The sequence below is a fragment of the Garra rufa genome, chromosome 1 (assembly GCF_049309525.1).
Source record: "Garra rufa chromosome 1, GarRuf1.0, whole genome shotgun sequence".
NCBI lineage: Eukaryota > Metazoa > Chordata > Actinopteri > Cypriniformes > Cyprinidae > Garra > Garra rufa.
Genome location: NC_133361.1, coordinates 77,822,923 through 77,841,940, shown reverse-complemented (window position 1 = coordinate 77,841,940; position 19,018 = coordinate 77,822,923). Strand labels below are relative to the sequence as shown.

The window sequence follows — 19,018 nt, the reverse complement described above, 5'->3', positions numbered from 1 at the left end:
GGACAGTCAGCAACACCGGGGCAGACAGCAACACCAGGATAGTCAGCAACACCAGGACAGTCAGCAACACCGGGGCAGACAGCAACACCGGGGCAGTCAGCAACACCAGGACAGTCAGCAACACCAGGAAAGTCAGCAACACCGGGGCAGTCAGCAACACCAGGACAGTCAGCAACACCAGGACAGTCAGCAACACCGGGGCAGACAGCAACACCGGGGCAGTCAAGCAACACCAGGACAGTCAGCAACACCAGGAAAGTCAGCAACACCGGGGCAGTCAGCAACACCAGGACAGTCAGCAACACCAGGACAGTCAGCAACACCGGGGCAGTCAGCAACACCAGGACAGTCAGCAACACCGGGGCAGACAGCAACACCAGGACAGACAGCAACACCTGGACAACTCACACCCCACAAACCAACTTTGACTATGGCATCAGTAAGTAATGAGGATTTACTGATACTGATATTTACATTTTTAGCATTTTAAAATATATGCATTTTAACTTACAAGGCTCCTCTTAATATGACTTTTTTTTAAACATTTGTTTTTAGTTTATAAAGCCACAGTTCGGTGGGTCTCAGGGTGCTGCTTTAAAGCCAAACTTAAATTTGAGCAGGAAGCATGCAACCAAGGTAATGTAAAGATTTTACAATCATATAATCCATCGTATATTACAGTTGTCTATTATGCACACTTATTATTGTTATGCCTGGGTTTGCTTGTTATGCTACTGTTATTTTCATTCCATAAAGATATGTTGAAATTATGTGTCATTAATGTAATTCCTAATAAGGACAGATTAACATTATATATAATGTTGTAAACTGTGGTTATATTCTCTCAGCCCATCAGTTGCACTTTCGATTCTTCTGCCATGCCCAGCACTGTCACAAGTGCCATGACAAGAAGGACACCATCGCCTGCCCACAGTCCCAGGATGTTCATTCAAACTGTCTCACCTCTTTCTCTTCCTCCCTTTCCTGTTTCCACAACCACTTCCTCAATATCATCGGTAGCTGTTGGAGCTGTGAGAAACTCTTCAATTAAGTGATTGTCTTCAAAATGATACTTCAAATTAGCATTCTTTGTGAGTGACTTGCAATCATGTATATATATTTGCCTATTTTTAGGAAATGTCAGATGCCGCCTCCTCCTCTGGTACCTCATCTCCTCCTCCTCCTGTGACCACTGCATCCCTCACTGCCACCTCTTTTTTTGCCACCTCTGCTGCTCCATCTGTGGTTGGTCTCTCAGCTCACCCTGCTGCTGACATGGAAACTGCTCCTGGTTTAGAGCCTGGCTGGCTGCCTGCAAAGTTGATGAGGACCATACCACCTCAGGATCAGAAGTGGATTTCATCTGCTCTATGGAAGAACCAGCGGCTGCGCACTGACCTGAAGCTTTGGTATGATCCACCAGAGCCAGCGCTCATTTATCATCAGGCCCCCACTCCAGGGCGTTTTTTTTACACACCGGCTTCTCTTGTGGATGCATATCACCTTTGGAAGGTCAGGCTGTCCTGTCCTGTGTGTGGAAAACAGCTCACAGTTTATGGAGCCCACAAGAGAGCCCGCAACGTTTTGGATGTTGATAGGTACTACCTGATGATTACAGAGACTCTATGGTGCAGTTCATCTGGTTGTAAAACAAGTTACATTTCCACCAGCAAGACCATCTTGGACCAGCTGGATTTGGCACACAGAATGGAGTTCCGACTGATCCTGACACGAAGGTGAGTATACTGAAATTTTCCTCTGAAATTTACCCTGTGTCACCAACGTTTGTCATTCAAACACATTATACATTAGCTTATTTTAAATGTTTGCCAATTTTGGTCTCTTTTTCACTTTGTTTCTTTATACAGATATGCTTGTGAAATGCGGGTGATCCGTTTTCTGAGGGAAAGGACCTTGGGTAATAGCCCCAGCCGCTTGGTCAGGCAGGTGAGGGAAAATCACAGCGAGGAGTGGCTTAAGCGTGTTTGTCGCTACCTTGGCGCATGCTCAGACTTTGTAGCCCACCCAAGCCTGCTTCCTGTCAAGTTCCCAGACCCTCCTGAGTCAGTGGCTATTCCTTCCCACCGGTGGATGCTGTCTGTTTATGGCAGAGACATCTTAAGCAGGCTGGACCACATCAAAGCCAGTATAACCTTTACCTTTGGCAATATATTAAAAATCTATTCCACAAAAAAGGTAAATATTTTAACTCTTACCACAGTAAAATCCTACCTCACAAACAAAAGTCTAAAATACAACATTAGCAGTAAAGACATGAACAATTTAATTAATGCTTTTGTATATTAAAAAACTGTATTAGTTCAGTATTTTAGAAATAAAAGAAACTTTTATTTGGCCTTTTCTGTGTGATCACAGATCACCAAGAAGCTATCAGGCTTTGCCATGGGGACCGCCTTGTGGCTTACATCTGTGAGCAATGAGGTGGGCCAAATCCTGATCAGTGTCCTAACCGCTCAGGAGGGTCCTGCTCTTGACACCATGGCTGCTGATCTCATCCGCAGGTACAGAAATGCTGGTGTGGCTCCTCCTCAGCTTCTCTATGTTGACTGTGAATGTTGTCGGGAGGGCACAGGACAGTCAAAACTAAAACAAAGATTTGGTGGTTGGCCAGACCTGGTTGTAAAGCTTGACATATACCACTTTATGCGGCGACTGGCATCTGGGTGTACAAAGGATGCACATCCTCTTTACCCTGTTTTCATGTCCAGACTGTCAAGCTGCATTTTTGAGTGGGACAGTGGAGATGTTGCCTTGCTGCGTCAAGCTAAGAGGGAACAATTGAAACGAGAACGTGTTCCTGGGATCACTGAAAAACTGGTGGACCAGCAGATCACCAAGGAGGAACTGGCGTTGCACTGCAGAAGGCGGACAAGAGGGGAGCATCAGACGATCTTAATGATTGAGCAGCTTCTTAATGAGCTCATGGGCATAAAGGGCAGAGACTATCTTGGTGTCCCTCTCTTGGACCACGAGAGAATGCAGCACATCTGGCAAATCCAGAAGAAGCATGTGAAGTGCATTCAGGATGAACCAGGGGCCTCATTTATAAAGACTTGCGTAGAAACCATCCTTGATTTTATCTAAGAACTTTTCTGATTTGATCGTAAGAGCGATTCAGAGAAAACGAACGTACCACGAAATCCATGCGTACGCCAGTCATTCGGTTATAAATCACAAATGATCGTGGAATTGTGTGCAGCTGAATGTTCCGCCGTCGAAACGCCCCTGCTTAATTAATTAACATATAAAATGAGCTCATTCCTAAAGCAAAAACTCTGTGACAATGGCAAGAAAAAAGGAGCACAAGAAATCAAATTATAGTGAGGCTGAACTATCTGTAATACCAGGCATTACCACAAGGAAACGGTCATACGCCAAGCTGGAATCTGACGTGGAGATAAGTACTTTTCCACGTCAAAGACGGTTTTTATAAATCTGTAATTTGACGTGGATTTGATCGTACGAACACTCTAAGATCAAATCAGTGCGTAAGAAAGTTTTATAAATGAGGCCCCTGGTGTCCTCCTGTACACTGTAACTGGCACCACTACCAAGGAGGGCATTGTCTTGCCAAACTACAGATGTGCAAGAGGATCCACATCACTTGAATCGTTCCACTTGCATCTGAACAGGTTCATTCCAGGTCAGTATGAATCACTTTTTATTTATCAGCAAAATTACTTATTTGCAGGTAAACATTTTAACATCATTATTTGTAGTAGTACTACTAACAGTATCGTTTATTATTATTTATACTATTTATTTATTTATTATTATCCTAGAACAACAGACACAGTCTGTCAAAGAAGCAAACACAACAAGTTAAGCAAAATACATCACCTCAAGGTTCAGGACCTCGTGGCGCAACGGTAGCGCGTCTGACTCCAGATCAGAAGGTTGCGTGTTCAAATCACGTCGGGGTCACGTGATTTCTTGTTGACTTCTAATGTGAAAAGAAGTCCTGTCGTTGTGTGCTGCAGTGGTTTCCAATCCCACCGCTCTGTATGTCTCCCTTATTAAACACACCTGATTAAGATCATTAGCTAGTTAGGAGAGAGCTCCATGAGCTCATCTGGGTGTGTCAGAAAAAGGAGACAGACAAAAATGCAGGGCCGCGTCCTCCAGAGTCATCGTAAGCCTAAGTTGATTGCAACTCTATTGGTTTCAATGCGTCTACGTTGTATTAAGGATTGCAACCCTTTTGGGAAACACAGCCCAGAGCAGGGGGTCCCCAGGATCAGGATTGAAAATCACCAGTGTACTGTGATAGATTTGTATCTTGACCTGTTATTTTTATTAAGCCTGAGATCTCATGTAATAACCATTCCTGTCATTGTGTACTGTGACAGATCTGCCTCTTGACGTGTTACTTTTGCATATCTTGCCCTGCAATCTCTGAAGAAATCGTGGAAACATCTACTTGCCGAATTCTAAAGCCAGCTCTTTCGAGCCGGAATCGAACCAGCTACCTAAGGATAGCCAATGTATTATCTACAGTCCTCCGCTCTACCAGCTGAGCTATCGAAGGCAGGATGACCAAAGGTGGCTTAAGCAGGAAACACCAGATAGGTTTGTGGTGTCTTGGGGTACAACGGTAGCTTGGCTGAATCCAGGTCAGACGGTTGCATGTTCCAATCACATCAGTTGATCTCTTCTTGACATCCATAGTATAAAGTCTACAGCCCTTTACCGTGACTGATTTGCAAATTGAATCAAAGCAATTAAGCAAGGAACGCCGACTTGTTTTCTCGACCTCGTGGCCGCGACAGAGTGCGCCTGACCCCGGATCGGGAGGTTGCGTGTTCCAATTATGTTGAGGTCAAGCGAACTGTTCTTGACTTTGTGAGCGTAAAGACTAGCGGATTTGCATAGTTTATCAAAGTGCTTTAGCATGAAACACTAAATAATTTTTCCGCTATCTTGTAGTGCAACGGTAGAGTGTCTGGCTCCAAATCACCTTGAGGTCAGACGATCTGTTTTTGATCTCCTGAGTATAAAGTCCAACATCAAGAGTGTTCCTTGAGCACCGTATATTTACTGATTTGCATTCTGTGTCAAGGGGGTTAAGCAAAATACATCACCTCTGGGTTCAGGACCTCGTGGCGCAACGGTAGTGCGTCTGACTCCAGATCAGAAGGTTGCGTGTTCAAATCACGTCGGGGTCACGTGATTTCTTGTTGACTTCTAATGTGAAAAGAAGTCCTGTCGTTGTGTGCTGCAGTGGTTTCCAATCCCACCGCTCTGTATGGCTGCGTCCGAAATCGCCTACTTCTCTACTATATAGTAGGGGAAAGCAGTAGGCAAGCGAATAAGTATGTCCGAATCCTTAGTATTTATAAAAGAGTAGGCGTGAGATTCAGGTGTACGTCTACTTAAAGTGCGTCCGAATATGCCTACTTACCTACTATATAGTGGGAAAAAAGAGTATGTGAAGAAAGAAGTACGTTCGAAACCTCAGTATTCATAAAAGAGTAGGCGAGAAATCCCCGGATGTCCTACTGCTTCAGCTCAGATTCTGAAGTCTTTCATCGATGGATAATTTTCAATCCCAGGAGGCCAAAACGTCATCATCGAATGTGATTGAGAACCGCAATGAAGGTGTTTACAAATGTGAGTATTACAAACCAAAACACGGTTCCCTGTCTTAAAAATCATATTTGTTGAGCTACTTTATCGTAAACTGTTGATTTGCATAAGGTGCCAAGATGTTATACAGTAGCCTATGCTATAGTATATTTTTGATTTCGCTGTTAAAACATGTTTTATGACGTATAGCGAACATTAAACTCCAGGAAATACACGTACGTCTTCAAAAGCGGATTTACATAAAACATACATTTTAAAGACATTAATGTCTACTTAACAAATGACAGGAAAATGTTCTAGAGCACATCACAACACGAAACTTCTGAGTAAGTGATGGACGCCATGTGAGAATTCACTGTCACTGCTTTACATTAATGTAAATATAAATGTAAATATAGTAGGCCTAACTGAACTTCAAACTCATTTCAAACAGAGCTATAACAGAACTTTTCTGATTCTTGATTTATGTGCCTTTGTTGCAGATCTTTTGTGGTGGAGCAGGACCTGAAAGGAAAGGTGACTGCAGCATTTTTGGGGAAAAGTAAAATCCGAAACTTAATATAAAGATTGATCATTTTGTAACTTCCAATACAGAGATCTAATGACATTGTGCTGTTAAAATGACAGCTTTTGTAATATATTTGTGCATCTTTGTATGATCTGAAATGTCTGCAGACTGGTGTGTGCAGTAAGAAAGGAGAAATCCACAGCAGCATCCTGGAAATGGTCTAGTGCCATCGATGAGACCCTCCATCACTCCACCTGCCCTTTGCCTCATCTGGACCAGATGTTGCAGTGGTCTCTTCATCCTCAGTAGAAAAAGACTAAAAGACCAATATGTTTAAATAAAGCTTTGTTCCATGTGTATTTATTTATGTTCATGGTTACTTTTATTATTTTACTAATTTATTCATGTTTCCTGATGTTGTCAGTAAATAAAATATAAGATTTTCATAAGCGTATGCATTTATTCATTACTTCATAGAAAAAAAAAACATTATGCTTGTTTAACTAGAAATATCATTAATTATTATTCAGCATTTATCTTTATTTTTGTTGGTAAGTGTTGGAGTGGGCTAGCAATGCAGTCTAAAGTTATTTTAATTTCTAAGTAGTAATACTTACATTTTTAGTAATACAGAATTTATAATTCCATACGAACTCAGGGAAAGACTTAAGTATCTTTAACAAAGAACAATCATGACAGAAAACATAACTATAATAGGTTTGCATACAAAGTACAAGATTATATACAGAAAAAAATATTAAATATATTTGAATATTCATAAAATTGCAATGAATTAAAAATTGCATTTGTTGTTTTTGTTATTTATTTATTATTTATTATTAGAAATTCAGCAAGAAAAAGGAAAACAAATCAGATCTAAGCTACTTTTGCACAATTTTGCCCATTAACATATTCAAGACAACAAATTTGGGGGTTTTAGTCATTTTAGTATTGTTAAAAATATAAAAACTTAAATCAATCCAAAATAAGCAAATTTCATCAACATCAAAATGTTTACCGATAGATGAATTAAATCCGCCGCTCATAACATTTCATGTTGCGCTTGTTATAACGTCATAGGTCACATGATAACGTCAACATGGCGGAACGCATTCATACTCAAGGAGATATGGCTGTTGAGTAGGTACTCTTTTAGCACTCGTTAAGTAAGTACTTATTGAAATTAAGTACCTACTCATTGAGTAGGCGATTTCGGACGCAGCCGGTGATATGCTTTATAACAATTGGAGCTCTCAACACTTCAAGATTTCTGCATCTTCATTTTGCACTACATTTAGAAGAAAAGCTGCCTATATATTTCATATTTCAACATGTTTCACTTTATTACACTTGATATGTCTGACAGCATAGTTTGGTAGAAAGCCCAATATTTAAAATGTGTACTTGTGTCATGCTAAGTAACAATAAAAAATTATTTTTTAAGACACTTAATAAATTTTGTGAAAAAAGGTTTCTGCACCGAAACATTGCAATTTTGATTTTTAGGTAGAATCTCAAACTCTCACATTTGTAGTTTTTAATATGTTTAGCACATATTATAAAATATATTTAAATATAAGTTTCAGTGAAAAATAACCTTAGGGGTTATCCCGAAGTTTCAACGTCACAACATTAACTTTTTCTATTAACTATTTCATGTGGTGAAGGTACACACAGCTATGAATAAATGATAAAGAAAGCAAACCAATTACATTTAAAAGACTTAGATTTGCAGAAAACACATAGTTTGTGCTTAAAATACTTAATAATAAGCCAAATCAAGGAAAGTAAAAGAGTCAAGCAAGCATCAACATAATATAATATATGAAAGTCTGAAAATATTAAATGCAATTAGACAATGTTAAAAGACTATTCATAGGCATAAATGTAGCCAGATCTTTAATTTGGCTGGTAGTCATGGATAAATTTCACCACGTGCAGTGATTTAACCAAAAATCACTAATTCTTGATACTAATAATAACCCAGCTAGAAATTTTTGGTTCTAAAAATGTTTTAAGAACATTACCAAGCAATGTTCTAGCAATGTTTTTAGCGGGTAGTTTTATTTTTGTTCCCACAACATTCTCTCAAATGATAGGATAACATTCTCTAAAAACATTCTTAAAATGTTCAGTGGTAACATTGTTAGAACATCATTCCCTAACATTCTTACAATGTTTTTAGCGGGTAGTTTTATTTTTGTTCCCACAACATTCTCTCAATTGATAGGATAACATTCTCTAAAAACATCCTTAAAATGTTCAGTGGTAACATTTTTAGAACATCATTCCCTAACATTCTTACAATGTTTTTAGCGGGTAGTTTTATTTTTGTTCCCAGAACATTCTCTCAAATGATAGGATACATTCTCTAAAAACATTCTTAAAATGTTCAGTGGTAACATTGTTAGAACATCATTCCCTAACATTCTTACAATGTTTTTAGCGGGTAGTTTTATTTTTGTTCCCAGAACATTCTCTCAAATGATAGGATACATTCTCTAAAAACATTCTTAAAATGTTCAGTGGTAACATTGTTAGAACATCATTCCCTAACATTCTTACAATGTTTTTAGCAGGTAGTTTTATTTTTGTTCCCACAACATTCTATTGAATGATATGAAAACATTGTCAAAACACATTCTTAAAATGTTCAGAGATAACATTATTAGATCATTCCCTATTCCCTAACGCTCTTTTAATGTTTTTAATGGGTAGGTGTATTTTTATTCTTATAATGTTCTCTTTAAAGACATTACAACATTTTCTAAATGCATTTTTGTAAAAATCAGTGAAAAAAAAGTTACTTTTTTTCATTTATATATATTCTACTATTTTTTTACAGGATGTTTACTTTTAGTTCTTACAATGTTCTTCAGATTGTTACGATAACATTTTCTATAAATAAAAAACCTTGAAAAGATCTTGTGATGATCTTCTAAATGTTTATTAATAATAGTGTTAGGACATTATATTTTAACATTATTAAGTTAACAAAATGTTTAGTTATAGTTTTGGAATACCATGCACTAACAATATTATAAAGACACCATACACACACAGTCAAAAAAGACAGTTTTTAAAGAGAAGAAATTTAGAACATTATTTATTTTTATTAACATCTATAAATTAATAACATGTATACATTGGTCTGCTCAAGGAACACAACAGTTTTAAATTTTTTTACAAGACACAATCTTAAAAAAAATTACAAAATAAAAAAGCTTCCTTGAAAACTACAGCAGAAAAAAAAAATTTAATCCGAGTTGGACGATTCAATCACTCCCCTCTGGTGCTCCTGCATGACCCTGACTTTCAGCCAACGGCACTTCACTATTCCCCTGAATAGACAATAATAATAATAATAATAATAATAACATTTAAAAATTGTAAATATATGAAGGTACACACACACATCATGGGTAAAAGACATACAAAAAAAATTTCTTTGGTTTGTTAATTTTTGCTTAATTTGTTTAAAAGTTCTATCATTCTATCTCTTCTTTTATTTTATAAAACACTATGTATCTGTCAGGATTATGTCTGTGTCTTGTCCTGTTCTGTTCTGTTTCCCAAGTGTTTTTCCCCCATGTTTCTAGTTCTATGGTTTAGTCCTTGTCTCCCCCTTTAGTTCAGTCTCATTTAGTCTAATCTTGCCCATATTTGTATTTCCCCCTCGTTATCTTGTTAGCTTGTTTGTGACCACGCCCCCGTTTCAGTGTATTTAAGAGTCTGTGTGTGCACTCCCCATTTGTCCGTCAATGCTAACTGTTACCTCTGTTTACTTGTGTACATGTGCTCACCTTAGACTCCCGGTTTTGTTTTGTTTGTATTAGTTACTGTGTTTTATTTAATAAATCTTTATTCGTTTTTCTACTCCGGTTCTCCTCATCATTGTCCCTCTCCACAACCCCGCCTGGATCGTGACAGTATCAAACTAATAAAAACAGACCTTTATACAGTGATGCATTATTATTAAGACAATAAGTGTTTAAAGTTGATTCTACAGCTAAGATATCGCATCGGCTATATATCATCAAAATAAGAACAATTTACACATATCCATTCCGTTCAAAAGTTTTCACCCTCTAACTCTTAATGCATTATTTCTTCTTCTGGAGCATCACTGAGTGTTTGAATCTTCTGTAATAGTTGCATATGAGTCCCTCAACTGTCCTCAGTGTGAAAAGATAAATCTCAAAATGATACAGTCAATTTTGGAAAGGGTTCAAATACACAAAAATGCTGAAAACCCAATGAATTTGTGGAACCTAAAGGATTTTTCTGAAGAACAGCAGGCAGTTGAACTGTTCAGGACAAACAAGGGACTCATGAAAAACCATCACAAAACATGAAAACAGTCGTGGCTCATCCAGGAAGCGACACACAGTTTTAACATTCAAGGGTGTGTAAACTTTTGAACAGGGTCATTTGTATAAATTCAGTACCTATTTGTCTTGTGAAGTATATATAAACATCTGTTGTGTGAAATAGCTTTTTAAGGACAGTATTAATTAAAAAATAACAAAGTTTTCATGATCCCTTTTATTTACCTAAAATTACTAACACATATTCTGGAAGGTGTATGTAAACTTTGGCTTCAACTGTACCTATATCAATGTAATAAAAACGTGCCAGAGTTCACATATTGACGTTTTATAATAAACACTTCATACATATACAGGTCCTTTTCAAATAATAAGCATATTGTGATAAAGTTCATTATTTTCTGTAATGTACTGATAAACATTAGACTTTCATATATTTTAGATTCATTACACAACAACTGAAGTAGTTCAAGCCTTTTATTGTTTTAATATTGATGATTTTGGCATACAGCTCATGAAAACCCAAAATTTCAAAAAATCTAAAAAAAATCTAAAAACATTTAGCATATTTCATCCGACCAGTAAAAGAAAAGTGTTTTTAATACAAAAAAAGTCAACCTTCAAATAATTATGTTCAGTTATGCACTCAATACTCTGTCGGGAATCCTTTTGCAGAAATGACTGCTTCAATGCGGCGTGGCATGGAGGCAATCAGCCTGTGGCACCGCTGAGGTGTTATGGAGGCCCAGGATGCTTCGATAGCGGCCTTAAGCTCATCCAGAGTGTTGGGTCTTGCGTGTCTCAACTTTCTCTTCACAATATCCCACAGATTCTCTATGGGGTTCAGGTCAGGAGAGTTGGCAGGCCAATTGAGCACAGTAATACCATGGTCAGTAAACCATTTACCAGTGGTTTTGGCACTGTGAGCAGGTGCCAGGTCGTGCTGAAAAATGAAATCTTCATCTCCATAAAGCTTTTCAGCAGATGGAAGTATGAAGTGCTCCAAAATCTCCTGATAGCTAGCTGCATTGACCCTGCCCTTGATAAAACACAGTGGACCAACACCAGCAGCTGACATGGCACCCCAGACCATCACTGACTGTGGGTACTTGACACTGGACTTCAGGCATTTTGGCATTTCCCTCTCCCCAGTCTTCCTCCAGACTCTGGCACCTTGATTTCCGAATGACATGCAAAATTTGAGCAACAGTCCAGTGCTGATTCTCTGTAGCCCAGGTCATGCGCTTCTGCCGCTGTTTCTGGTTCAAAAGTGGCTTGACCTGGGGAATGCGGCACCTGTAGCCCATTTCCTGCACACGCCTGTACATGGTGGCTCTGGATGTTTCTACTCGAGACTCAGTCCACTGCTTCCGCAGGTCCCCCAAGGTCTGGAATCGGTCCTTCTCCACAATCTTCCTCAGGGTCCGGTCACCTCTTCTCGTTGTGCAGCGTTTTCTGCCACACTTTTTCCTTCCCACAGACTTCCCACTGAGGTGCCTTGATACAGCACTCTGGGAACAGCCTATTCGTTCAGAAATTTCTTTCTGTGTCTTACCCTCTTGCTTGAGGGTGTCAATGATGGCCTTCTGGACAGCAGTCAGGTCGGCAGTCTTACCCATGATTGCGGTTTTGAGTAATGAGCCAGGCTGGGAGTTTTTAAAAGCCTCAGGAATCTTTTGCAGGTGTTTAGAGTTAATTAGTTGATTCAGATGATTAGGTTAATAGCTTGTTTAGAGAACCTTTTCATGATATGCTAATTTTTTGAGATAGGAATTTTGGGTTTTCATGAGCTGTATGCCCAAAATCATCAATATTAAAACAATAAAAGGCTTGAACTACTTCAGTTGTGTGTAATGAATCTAAAATATATGAAAGTCTAATGTTTATCAGTACATTACAGAAAATAATGAACTTTATCACAATATGCTAATTTTTGGATAAGGACCTGTATATGTAACATGTTTTGTGTTTAGATCTACATATTCAGAAATAAGGCTAAATGTTCTAAAACTGTTTATTTACATCTTGATTTTTATATCAATATGTTTGGTGAATTAATCCAGAAACACATTTTATGCTAATTAAAAGTCTCTTCCCATTTTAACAACAATCATTCGGTAAAGCTTATCTAGAATATATTTTATTTGAATACGACTTTTGGAAAGTGTAAGACTGACTTATCTTTACTCAAACCATGAGCTAATGCTGTATTCAAGACATAACTAAAGAAGTGATGGAAAGTGTTTCCGTGATTTGTAACATGTTGTCACTGATGGATTTGCTGGTGTTTTTACTATCTGCATTTGTTGTAGTATGGTAAGCTCTCGGCCGCTGTATTTGGGTGTTTTAGAGGAGGCACAGTTTTGGAGAGTGCTCTGAAGGATGGCAGGTCTTGTGTTTTAAACAAGGGGGGGGGGTACATCGATCGCGGGTTCATACAGTATAATACATTCTGTTTACAAGAGCAACAAGATTTGAAGCTCATGGCAGACGCCCAAGAGATTCGCGCTGTGATTGGCTAAATGTTACTTCACTCAAATCTAAGTAACAAATCAGAGACCAGGGGCGGAAATATTGGCGCTAGGTCAAAAAAAAAGTGCGGGGGACAGAATCACCTGTTTCTAAAAGTGAAACCGTCCCCCCCGGTTGCTACGCCCCTGTCGCCAGGCATTTACATCAGTAATGCGCGGGTTGATCCAAAATCCAAAACAGTTACCCGCATTACGAGTCATCCAAAATAATGGTTGTTTGAAATAAAGATGACAATTAAACCTTTGTAGTTTGTATAGTACTAGACTATTTCTATGAAATACATAGACCTACACTTTATTAGCTGAATAATATTTACCTTTTGAATGTTGAGCGCTATTAACTGTTGAATAAATGCTGACGCGGAACAAAATGCCCGATTTCCCAACACGTTGAACTGATCAATGCCATTGTACCATTTTAATAGGCTACTTTTAAACGCATATAGTAATGTCAGTTTTATGTATTTTCTGAGAGGGGGTGGGATTTTTGTTGGAAAAGTCGCAGGAGAGACGCACACTTCGATTAGACTGATAAACACATGCAGCATCTTAAATTGTTAAGAAAATGGTATTCCTAATAAATGTCTCGAATATTTTGATTATGTCCAATGCTTCTCTTTCTTTTTGGAATTATTAGACACATTTCACTATGTCTTTTCAAATGCCTAGGTCTGTTTAATTTCCTTAATTATAAAATTTCTAGCACTATTTTAAACGTTTATTCAAGCAATAACATATAAATGATCTCATGTATATGCTTGTTTAAAACCAGGGACTAAAAACGAATTCCAAGTAAAAACTCTATTTTTTCTTTACATTTCCAGAGAGCGAAACGAACGAAATTAAACATTACTTAATAAATTCAAGGCACTATAATTTCCTTATTCATTTGATACAACTATTATAGCTATACAATTAATATATATAAAATAATATTATTTTGTCATATTCATAATTCCTGAATTTATCTATAAAAACTTCGTTTTGAATTGCATTCATTATGTTTGTATAAGAAAATTCGTTAACCTAGCCTATTAAGTTGATTTAATATTCTTGATAATTTTGAAAAGAAGTTAAAAGTTAAGAAAAAAGGAATAAGCTTGTAGTCATATATATATATATATATATATATATAGGCCTATATATATATATATATTATTTATGGCTATAGGCTAATCTTTTTCCCAATGTTTGACTAAAATAATAATAATGATAATAACAACAACACATTTTATCAACTAGTGTCAACTAGCCTATTAGCCTATATATGTAGCTCAAAAATTTGCATGCATGTTACAGTGCATAATAAACACCAAAATTATATGAAATTTTGTCTGGTAAACTTGATCATACCAGACATTTTGACAGACATTAACATTTTTTGAGTAAATGTTCACTCTAAAAAAGTTAATGTCGGTCAAAATGTCTGGTATGTGTGCTGGTTCGATTCCGGCTCGAAGGAGCTGGCTTTTGAATTCGGCACGTAGATGTTTCCACGATTTCTTCAGAGATTGCAGGGCAAGATATGCAAAAGTAACAAGTCAAGAGGCAGATCTGTCACAGTACACTATGGCTGCGTTCGAAACCGCATACTCAATGAGTAGGTACTTAATTTCAATAAGTACTTACTTAACGAGCGCTAAAAGAGTACGTACTATACAGCCAAATCTCGTTGAGTATGGATGTGATCTGCACGTCTTCCGCCATGTTGACGTTATCATGTGACCACCGACGTTATAACAAGTGCAACAACTTAACATATAGCGAGGTTTAATTCATCTTTCTATAAATATTTTGATATTGATGAAATTTGTTCATTTTGTGGTCATGTTGAAGAAACAGCTGTTCTTTTATTGTGATTGTAGTAGATACGTTTTGGGTTCATTTAGGTTTTTGTATTTTTTAATTCTTAAAGAAATAATTTTTGTCAGGAAAACCCAAATTCTTAATTTTTTGAATAAGTTATTTCTTTTGTTTTGTATTCAAAATTGTTTATCCATACGCAAAGCTAGCTTAAATTCTTGTTAAATTTCTCTTTTCATCCCTGAGGCATATCAATAACAAAAACAAATCCAATTTTTGATAAACGATGATGTGAATATTTCGATTATTCAGAGATATTTAATCATATTTCCCTGTGTATATAATTGCATACTATGATGTAAGCAAGCCTAATAGTTATGTTTTTAGTTTTTCTCATTATGATTGTTCATTGTTAAAGATAAATACCATCTTTCCCTGAGCCTGTAATTGTAAGTTAGGTAGTATTAGTAATAAAATGAAAATAAGCACAACAGGTGCTCAAACACCTCATAGCATCAGTAACACAACAACCCCACCTAGTACATCTTCCTCCATGTTTGCAATATCTGCACAAAGGAGACGTGGATCAGCTGCTTGAAGATCTTGTGTTTGGAGGTGTTTTTTGAGGATTTTACACTCAAAAAATGTAAGTATTACTGCTTAGAAATTAAGATTACCTCAGAATGCACTGATCAATAATAATGATAAATGCTGACCTATAATTAATTATATTTTTTAGTAAAACAAGCATGTTTTTTTTTTTAAATCAAGTAATTAATTAATGCATATGTTAATGAAACTTATATTTTATTTACTGATAACAACATGGATATATGAGTAAAATAATAAAATAACCATGAACATAAATAAAGACACATGGAACAAAGCTTTATTCAGACATATTGGTATTTTAGTCTTTCTCTAGATGCTCTCGCCGGCTCTTTGGTCTCTGAGGATGAAGAGACCACAGCAACATCTGGTCCAGATGAGACAAAGAGCAGGTGGAGTGATGGAGGTTCTCATCGATGGCACTTGACCATTTCCAGGATGCTGCTGTGGATTTCTCTTTTCTCACTGCACACACCAGTCTGCAGCAGACATTTCAGATCATACAAAGATGCACAAATACAATACAAAAGTTGTCATTTTAACAGCACAATTTCATTAGATCTCTGTATTAGAAGTAACAAAATTACCAAACTTTATATTAAGTTACAGATTTAACTTTTTTTCCCCACAAATGCTGCTGTCACCTTTCCTTTCAGGTCCTGCTCCACCGCAAAATACCTGCAACAAAGGCACAGAAATCTAGAATCAGAAAAGTGCTTAAAGTTTTTTTTATTTTTAAAAAAACTGCAACTTTAGGTTTAAATAGATGTCTGTAGTGTACTCACTCAAAGCCTTTGATGGCAGCACTGCTTCATCAGTCACTCTTCACCAGACAAACATACTTGTCTCATCTGTCCCTGTAACATCCACACAAGTTTCAGTTCCCTCTGATTTGTGCATGAGCTCAATACTACATTTATGAGGTAGCTGTTGTGTTAATTGGCTTTTTATCCAATACAAATGCTCCTGAATATATCAACAGTACTATTAAACAAATGAAATAGATAACTCATGTTTACTTGTTTACTAACTATATTTTTATTTACATTACATTAATCTAAAGCAGTGTTGACAACAGAGAATTCTACATAAACTCACACAACGTCCATCACTCATTTAGATGTCTGTTTCGTGTTGTGCTGTGCTCATTTAATTCTCTCAGAACATGTTCCTTTCAGTTGTTAAACATTTAGTAATCATCTTTAAGATGCTACGGTCGCTATACGTAATAAAACGTGTTTTACAGCGAAATCACAAATATACTTTAACGTTACACGTATTGACACCTTATGCAAATCAGCAGTTTACGATACAGTAGCTCAACAAATACGATTTTAAGACAGGGAACCGTGTTTTGGTTTGTAATAATCACATTTGTAAACACTCTCGTTGCGGTTCCCAATCACGTTCGATGATGACGTTTTAGCCTCCTGTGGCCTCCTGGGATTGAAAAGTGTGCATCAGATGAACACTTCAGAATCTGGGCTGAAGCAGTAGGACATCCGGGGATTTCTCGGCTACTCTTTTATGAATACTGAGGTTTCGAACGTACTTCTTTCTTCACGTACTCTTTTTTCCTACTATATAGTAGGTAAGTAGGCATATTCGAACGCACTTTAAGTAGACGTTCGTCCGAATCTTGCGAGAATTAGTGCACTCGCCTACTGATTCTCGCCTACTCTTTTATGAATACTGAACATTCAAACATACTTTTTTGCTCGCCTACTGCTTTTTGCCTACTATATAGTATGGAAGTATGCGGTTTCGAACGCAGCCAATGACAGGAATGGTTATTACATGAGATCTCAGGCTTAATAAAAATAACAGGTCAAGATACAAATCCATCACAGTACACTGGTGATTTTCAATCCTGATCCTGGGGACCCCCTGCTCTGGGCTGTGTTTCCCAAAAGCATTGCAATCCTTCATACAACGTAGACGCATTGAAACCAATAGAGTTGCAATCAACTTAGGCTTACGATGACTCTGGAAGATTCGGCACGTAGATGTTTCCACGATTTCTTCAGAGATTGCAGGGCAAGATATGCAAAAGTAACACGTCAAGAGAAAACAAGTCGGCGTTCCTTGCTTAATTGCTTTGATTCAATTTGCAAATCAGTCACGGTAAAGGGCTGTAGACTTTATACTATGGATGTCAAGAAGAGATCAGCTGATGTGATTGGAACATGCAACCGTCTGATCTGGATTCAGCCAAGCTACCGTTGTACCCCAAGACACCACAAACCTATCTGGTGTTTCCTGCTTAAGCCACCTTTTGTCATCCTGCCTTCGATAGCTCAGCTGGTAGAGCAGAGGACTGTAGATGTTACATTGGCTATCCTTAGGTCGCTGGTTCGATTCCGGCTCGAAGGAGCTGGCTTTTGAATTCGGCACGTAGATGTTTCCACGATTTCTTCAGAGATTGCAGTGCAAGATATGCAAAAGTAACACGTCAAGAGGCAGATCTGTCACAGTACACAATGACAGGAATGGTTATTACATGAGATCTCAGGCTTAATAAAAATAACAGGTCAAGATACAAATCTATCACAGTACACTGGTGATTTTCAATCCTGATCCTGGGGACCCCCTGCTCTGGGCTGTGTTTCCCAAAAGCGTTGCAATCCTTAATACAACGTAGACGCATTGAAACCAATAGAGTTGCAATTAACTTAGGCTTACGATGACTCTGGAAGACGCGGCCCTGCATTTTTGTCTGTCTCCTTTTTCTGACACACCCAGATGAGCTCATGGAGCTCTCTCCTAACTAGCTAATGATCTTAATCAGGTGTGGTTAATAAGGGAGACATACAGAGCTGTGGGATTGGAAACCACTGCAGCACACAACGACAGGACTTCTTTTCACATTAGAAGTCAACAAGAAATCACGTGACCCCCGACGTGATTTGAACACGCAACCTTCTGATCTGGAGTCAGACGCGCTACCGTTGCGCCACGAGGTCCTGAACCCAGAGGTGATGTATTTTGCTTAACCCCCTTGACACAGAATGCAAATCAGTAAATATACGGTGCTCAGGGAACACTCTTGATGTTGGACTTTATACTCAGGAGATCAAAAACAGATTGTCTGACCTCAAGGTGATTTGGAGCCAGACACTCTACCGTTGCACTACAAGATAGCGGAAAAATTATTTAGTGTTTCATGCTAAAGCACTTTGATAAACTATGCAAATCCGCTAGTCTTTACACTCACAAAGTTAAGAACAGTTCGCTTGACCTCAACATAATTGGAACACGCAACCTCCCGATCCCGGGTCAGGCGCACTCTGTCGAGAAAACAAGTCGGCATTCCTTGCTTAATTGCTTTGATTCAATTTGCAAATCAGTCACGGTAAAGGGCTGTAGACTTTATACTATGGATGTCAAGAAGAGATCAGCTGATGTGATTGGAACATGCAACCGTCTGATCTGGATTCAGCCAAGCTACCGTTGTACCCCAAGACACCACAAACCTATCTGGTGTTTCCTGCTTAAGCCACCTTTTGTCATCCTGCCTTCGATAGCTCAGCTGGTAGAGCGGAGGACTGTAGATGATACAGTGGCTATCCTTAGGTCGCTGGTTCGATTCCGGCTCGAAGGAGCTGGCTTTTGAATTCGGCACGTAGATGTTT

The 19,018-nt window shown here is 38.0% G+C and overlaps 5 non-coding genes across 5 annotated transcripts; 4 read left to right on the top strand and 1 right to left on the bottom strand.

The window, feature by feature from the left end:
- The first annotated feature begins 3,873 nt into the window (after positions 1–3,873).
- trnaw-cca (transfer RNA tryptophan (anticodon CCA)) lies at positions 3,874–3,945 on the top strand. The gene has a single exon. It is a non-coding gene; the product is annotated as a tRNA-Trp (tRNA).
- A 1,169-nt stretch (positions 3,946–5,114) lies between these two features.
- trnaw-cca (transfer RNA tryptophan (anticodon CCA)) lies at positions 5,115–5,186 on the top strand. The gene has a single exon. It is a non-coding gene; the product is annotated as a tRNA-Trp (tRNA).
- Positions 5,187–17,672: 12,486 nt separating this feature from the next.
- On the top strand, positions 17,673–17,759 carry trnay-gua (transfer RNA tyrosine (anticodon GUA)). The gene is given in 2 exon segments: positions 17,673–17,709; positions 17,724–17,759. It is a non-coding gene; the product is annotated as a tRNA-Tyr (tRNA).
- Positions 17,760–18,276: 517 nt separating this feature from the next.
- On the bottom strand, positions 18,277–18,349 carry trnaw-cca (transfer RNA tryptophan (anticodon CCA)). Its single transcript has one exon. It is a non-coding gene; the product is annotated as a tRNA-Trp (tRNA).
- Positions 18,350–18,900: 551 nt separating this feature from the next.
- Positions 18,901–18,987, top strand: trnay-gua (transfer RNA tyrosine (anticodon GUA)). The gene is given in 2 exon segments: positions 18,901–18,937; positions 18,952–18,987. It is a non-coding gene; the product is annotated as a tRNA-Tyr (tRNA).
- The last annotated feature ends 31 nt before the right edge of the window (positions 18,988–19,018 follow it).